We start from the raw sequence: 6,737 nt of genomic DNA, 5'->3' as shown, positions 1-6,737 counted from the left end.
TTTAGGAAATTCAATGCCTTACCCCAAGGAGTACTTATATTCTTGTGGCTATTGATTTTCTTGTTTGGGCATTATTTTATTTTATTTTTTTTTTCAAATCAACTATGGCCATTTCATCCCAGTTTGCTATAGCTTTTCTCTGGTCCTTTTGACTAAAACATGGTTAGAGACCTTTATCTGTATTCCTTAAAGCATTGATGACATCTGTAGTGCTTGACAAACTTTGTTAGAGACTTGGAATTAACTAACCTGTAAATTGAAATTTGTGAGGCATTGGTGACTCAGTGGTCCAAGTCTCACCTTCAGTGCTGGAGTCCTCAGTTCAATTCCTGGCCAGTATACCTCAAGTGCAGTCACTAGCCATTTGTTAGTGGTCAATTACACATAGCTGTGATGCTGAACAGATTTCAGTGGACTTCCAGACTAAGTTGGACTAGAAAGAAAGGCACGGTGATCTACTTTCTCCACATTAAAGAACAAAACCTGCTGCTATTGAGTTAATTCTGACTTACAGTGACACCATGTTTTATAGGGTAGAACTGTGCTCCTTAGAGTTTTCTTGACTGTAATCTTCATGGGAACAGAACAGCAGGCCTTTCTTCTGTGGCATCATTGGGTAGGTTTGAACCACCTACATTGGCTTTCTTGAGGCTTCGAATTGCCCCTGCTTTTCCTCTTAATTTTCTTAGTGAATCTCCCCAGGTCAATCCCCCGCTGGTAAGCACCTGCTTTTGTTTGTTTGTTTAACAGTTAAAAAAGAAAATTGTATTGGCTCAGCTTGTCCTTATTTAGGCAATACTCTTCATCCCAAGAAACCTTACAGGCTAATTGCCAGACTTTGTATTGTACTTCCTTAGATCAAATGCCAATTCCTGTGGCTAAGATAGGGCAGGAATGAATTAATGAACTACAGATCATGGGCACTTGGTGCTGCCTCCTTATAATGGCTTCTAGATGAGGAGGAATCCCTTAAAAGGGAATTGTGCATTCAGAAGATATCATGAATTAATAGATTGATATGCTTCATTCACCATTATAAAGTGCATCAGGGAAAGTGAGATACAGAAGTTCCACAGCATTGTGTTTCATGGTAGACTAGAAGGGGAAAGAAACCTTGCTAAAAAAAAAAAACAGGTGGTGGCCAAAGATAGAGAAGTGTGTAGCTAGGTCCAAGAGTTCACAGAAATAAATATAAACAAACCAAGAACCCACTTTGAAAAAATACATAAGCAATTGGTTCATAGAGGAGAGTCTCTTTAATCTATATGCCTCCTACCATGCTCCTCAGTCCTTGTCTTTCAAACACTGTCCCAGGAAATGTGTAGCTCCACCTGAGCTGATACTTCATCCCAGGAGACCATCTCCAAATACTCTCTTATGGGAGTTTACCATTTCTTCACTGGAGAACGTATGTCTCATAAAGGAAGTATTTGAAATACTTATTCTCAGAACCATTTCATCACAGTTTTAGTGCTTGGATGTTTCTTATCTCCTATCATAAAACAAGGAGCCCTGGTAGTGCAGTGATTAAGCACTCCACTGCTAACCAAAAGGTCAGTGATTAGAACTCACCAGCCACTCTGTAGAATAAAGATGTGGCAGTCTGCTTCATAAAGATTACAGCCTTGGAAACCTTATGGGAAAGTCCCTATGAGTCAGAATTGACTCCGAAGTAATCCTTTTTTTATTATAAAAACATGAATAAACTTAGTTTTGTGGATATTTTTATTTGTGGAATCTTGTGAAACATTTGGACAATTGAGCAGAATGTTGTTGTTAGGTGCTGTCGAGTCAGGTCCAACTCATAGCAACCCTATGTAAAACAGAACAAAACACTGCCTGGTTCTGTGCCAGCTTTACAATCCTTGCTATACCTGAGCTCATCATTGCAGCCACTGTATCAGTCCATCTCATTGAGAGCCTTGCCCTTTTTCATTGACCCTCCACTTTACCAAGCATTATATTCTCCAATGAATGGTCCCTTCTGACAGCATGACCAAAGTAGGTCAGAGGAAGTCTGGCCATTCTCACATCCAAGGAACATTCCAGCTACACTTCTTTCAGGACAGATTTGTTAGTTCTTTAGCAGTCCATGGTACTTTCAGTATTCTTCACCAAGACCACACTCAAAAACATCAATTCTTCTTTGGTCTTCTTTATTCATTGTCCAGCTCTCACATGCACATGTGGTGATTGAAAATACCATGGCTTGGATTAGGCACACATAAGTTTTCAAAGAGACATCTTTGCTCTTCAGCACTGGAAACAGGGTCTTTTGAAGCAGATTTGCCCAGTTCAATATGTCATCTGATGCCTTGACTGCAGTTTCCATTGATGTTGTTTGTGGAACCAAGTAATATGAAATCTTTCACAACTTCAATCTTTTTTTCTCCATTTATCATAATGCTGCTTATTGGTCCAGTTGTGAGGATTTTTGTTTTCTTTATGTTGAGGTGTAATCCATATTGCTGACTGTAGTCTTTAATCTTCATCAGTAAGTACTTCAAGGCATCCTCACTTTCAGCAAGCAAAGTTGTGTCTTCTGCATATCACAGGTTGTTAATGAGTCTTTCTCCAGTCCTGATGCCATGCTCTTCTTCATACAGCCCAGCTTCTTGGATTATTTGCTCACCATACAGATTGAATAAGTATGGTGAAAGGATACAACCCTGATGCACACCCTTATTGATTTTAAACCATGAAATATCCCCTTGTTCTGTGTGAATGACAGCCTCCTGGTTTATGTACAGGTTACTCATGAGCACAATTAAGTATTCTGGAATTCCCATTCTTCACAATGTTATCCATAATTTGTTATGATCCACACAATCAAATGCTTTTGCATAGTCAATAAAACACAAGTATACATCTTCCTGGTATTCTTTGCTTTGAGCCAAGATCCATCTGACATCAGCAACGAGAACTCTCATTCCATGTCCTCTTCTGAATGCAGCTTGAATGTCTGGAAGTTCTCTGTCAATATACTGCTGCAACCATTTTTGAATTATCTTCAGTAATATTTTACATGCATGCAATATTGATGATATTGTTCAATAATTTCTACATTCTGTGGATCACCTTTCTTTGGAATGGGTACAAATATGGATCTCTTCCAGTCAGTTGGTCCGGTAGCTATCTTCCAAATCTCTTAGCATAGTTGAGTGAGTGCCTCTAGCACAGCATCTCTTTGTTGAAACATCTCAATGGGTATTCCATCAATTCCTGGAGTCTTGTTTTTTTGCCAGTTCCTTCAGTGCAGCTTATACTTCTTCCTTCAATACCATTGGTTCTTGAACATATGCCACCTCCTGAAATGGATGAACATTGACCATTTGTTTTTGGTACAGTGACTCTGTGTACTCCTTCTATCTTATTTTGATGCTTCCTGCATCATTCAATATTTTTCCCATAGATTCTTTCAGTATTGCAACTCAAGGCTTAAATTTTTTCCTGAATTCTTTCAGCCTGAGAAATGCTAAGTGTGTTATTCCCTTTTGGTTTTCTAACTCCAGGTCTTTGCACATATCATTATAATAATTGGCTTTGTCTTCTCAAGCTGTTCTTTGAAATATTCTGTTCAGCTCTTTTATCTTATTGATTCTTCCATTTGTCTTAGCTACTTTCCATTCAAGGGCAAGTTTCAGAGTCTATGCTGACATCCATTCTGGTCTTTTTTCTTTTCCTCTCTTTTTAACGATGGTTTGCTTTCTCGATGTATGATGTTCTTGATGCCATCCCACAATTCCTCTAGTTTTTGGTCATTGGTGTTCAATGCATGAAATCTTTTCTTTAGATGGTCTCAAATTCAGGAGGGATATAATCAAGGTCATATTTTGGCTCTCATGGACTTCTTTTGTCTTCAACTTCAGCTTGAAGTTGCATATGAGCAGTTGATGGTCTGTTCCACAATCAGCTCCTGGCCTGGTTTTGGTTGCAGATATTGAACTTCTCTATCACCTCTTTCCACAGATGTAGTTCATCTGATTCCTGTGCACTCCATCTGTCCATCCATGTTTATGTCCACTATTTATGTTGTTGAAAGACGTTATTGGCAATGAATAAGTCATTTGTCTTGCAAAATTTCATCGTGCGATCTCCAGCTTTATTTCCATCATCAAGCCCATATTTTCCAACTACCAGTGATTCTTCATGTCCAACTTTTACAATCCAGTCACTGGTGGTAATCAACACATCTTGATTGCATGTTTGGTCAATTTCAGATCACAGAAGTTGGTAAAAATCTTAAATTTCTTCATCTTTCACTTTGGTGATTGGCACATAAATTTGAATAACAGCAGTATTAACTGGTCTTCCTTGTAGGTATATGGATGTTATCATATCACTGACAGCATTGTACTTCAGGATAGATCTTAAAACATACTTTGTGACTATGAATGCCATGTCATTCCTCTTCAGTTTCTTATTCTTGGCATAGTAGATCATATGGTTGTCTGAGTCAAAATGGCCAAAACTAGTCCATTTCAGCTCACTAATGCCAAGGATATCAATCTATGTGTTCCATTTCCTTTTTGACAACTTCCAATTTTCCTAGATTCATACTTCATATGTTCTATGTTCCAATTATTAGTGAATGTTTACAGCTGTTTCTTATCTTGAGTTGTTTCACATCAGCAAATAGAGGTCCAGAAAGCTTTACTCCATCCACATCATTAAGGTTGGCTCTACTCTGAGGGGGCAGCTCTTCCTCAGCCATATTTTTAGTGCCTGAGGAATTTCACTACCAATCAAAAGGTTGGTGGTTCAAACCCACCAGCTACTCCTCAGAAGGAAGATTCTGCAATCTACTTCCATAGTGATAATGCCATGAAAAACCAAGGATGGGTTGCAATGAGTCAGATCTGCCTCGATGGCAGTGAGTTTGGTTTTTTGATTTCTGACCTGAGGGGCTCATCTTCTGGCACTATATTGGACAATATTTCATGGCTATTCATAAAGCTTTCCAGTAATATATCAGATAGTGTTTCACTGCCATTCATAAGGTTTTCACTGGCCAATTCTTTGAGAAGTGGAAGGCCCCTTTCTTCTTCTGAGTCTGTCTTAGTCTGGAAGCCCTGCTGAAACCTGTCCACCATGGGTGACCCTGCTGGTATTTGAAATACCAAATAGCCTCCAGCCTCACAGCCACCACAGTATAACAAACTGACAGACTAGTGGTGGGCTGAGCAGAATATGTCCCTTATTTTTTAATTAAAACACTGGATATTATCAGATTAAATTAGTAAATGTGTAACTTTGATAACCCCATGATTTACAAAGTACATTTTTTTGTTGTTGATTTTTCCTGGTGGTCTCTAATTAATGAGCTTTAACAAATATATGACAATGACAACAGTCTGTATAACACAACACACTACCATTGAGTTGGATCCAACACATAACGACTCTTCCTTGGGTTTCTGAGGCTATATCACTACGGAAGTAGATTGCCCAACCTTCCTTCCAAGGAGTGGCTGGTGGGTTTGAACCACCAGCCTTCTGGTTAGCAGTCTAGGCACCAATTATGGGGATATAAAGTAAGTAGAAAAGCAGGTTACTCAACTTCTTGATAAATCTATCAAACCAAGTTATTCTGCCTTTCTACTTCCATGTCTTTGGTCAGATAATTTAATTTCTGAGAGGTCATTTTGCTCATCTGTAAAAATGTGAACAACTACTTTGTAGTATTTCCATAAGAAATAACTAAAATTATATATTTAGAAGTGGCTGACACAGTGACTGGCACATAGTTGTTCAATAAAATTCCTTCGCAAAGGAACCAGATTCCCATAGAACAGGCCGCTTCCATAGTTACTAACTAATATGCTACAATGATGAAAGAAAAACTTTGTCTCCAAATTTGCTTTCTTACTTTTTTGTCTTCTCTCTGGTTTCCAATTAAATTTCTCTACTTAAACATCTTATTGTTGTTTTAAGTTTAACATCTCAAAAGCTGCTGAAATCACTGCCTTGTGTCTCACTAGGCACCTCTTCTAAATTTCCCATTTCCAAAGGGTCATCTCCTTCTCTAATCCATAAATCCAAATTAACCTCTTTTGATAAACCTTCAGTGAATGACTTTTTTCCTTCTATTATATTCTGAAGCCCTAAAAACTGGTCTTCAGTTCACAGTATGTTATTTTGAAATTTTTGTTATTCATAACCCATTATTTATTTCTGCTTTTTAGTCATATTTTGCTAAAAGCTTCTTAAAAAAGGAAGTAATTCTTTTCTCATTTCCTTTATATGTGCCAAAGCTTTTAGTAAACAATAGGTTGATTCATTGATTGTTGACTATAAGTATATACAAATAAGCTCCAACATCTTGCTTTATTTCTTTCTCCTTTTCCTTTATTTTAGCTTTCCTCATTTTGCCTCTAGAAAAAAAATCTTTCTAGAGGAATAAAGATACTGTCTATTTATCACTTTGGGTATTAATGACAGAGATTAGGATTTGGTTTTGGTTATATTATTTGGAAAATATCCTGTGTTACTAATTTCCCACACAGATTTATAGAACCTCTTTCGATAAGCCTGTGAGCAGCCTCTTTTATTTGTGTTAGCTCACTCATGGAGTGTTAGGAAAATAATTTAAAAACACAGCCTGACCATGGTATAGTTTTTAAATAATTATGAACAGATTATGTCTAAGATCGCTTTGTCTTATCATTAATGAACTAAAACCAACTTTTAAAAAGCTTCAGCAAATTTAGCAGATCCATAGCTAGATATTAGCCATA

At 37.5% G+C, this 6,737-nt stretch overlaps 1 protein-coding gene across 1 annotated transcript in view; it reads left to right on the top strand.

The window, feature by feature from the left end:
• The window catches only part of COL24A1 (collagen type XXIV alpha 1 chain), a 586,013-nt gene that overhangs the window by 81,783 nt on the left and 497,493 nt on the right, over nucleotides 1-6,737 (top strand). The window lies entirely within an intron of this gene.

The sequence above is a fragment of the Orycteropus afer genome, unplaced genomic scaffold (genome assembly GCF_000298275.1).
Source record: "Orycteropus afer afer isolate SDZICR_OR568_19922 unplaced genomic scaffold, OryAfe1.0 scaffold00152, whole genome shotgun sequence".
Lineage (NCBI taxonomy): Eukaryota > Metazoa > Chordata > Mammalia > Tubulidentata > Orycteropodidae > Orycteropus > Orycteropus afer.
Note: the sequence above shows the minus strand (reverse complement) of the source record. Positions and strands in the feature narration are given on the sequence as shown.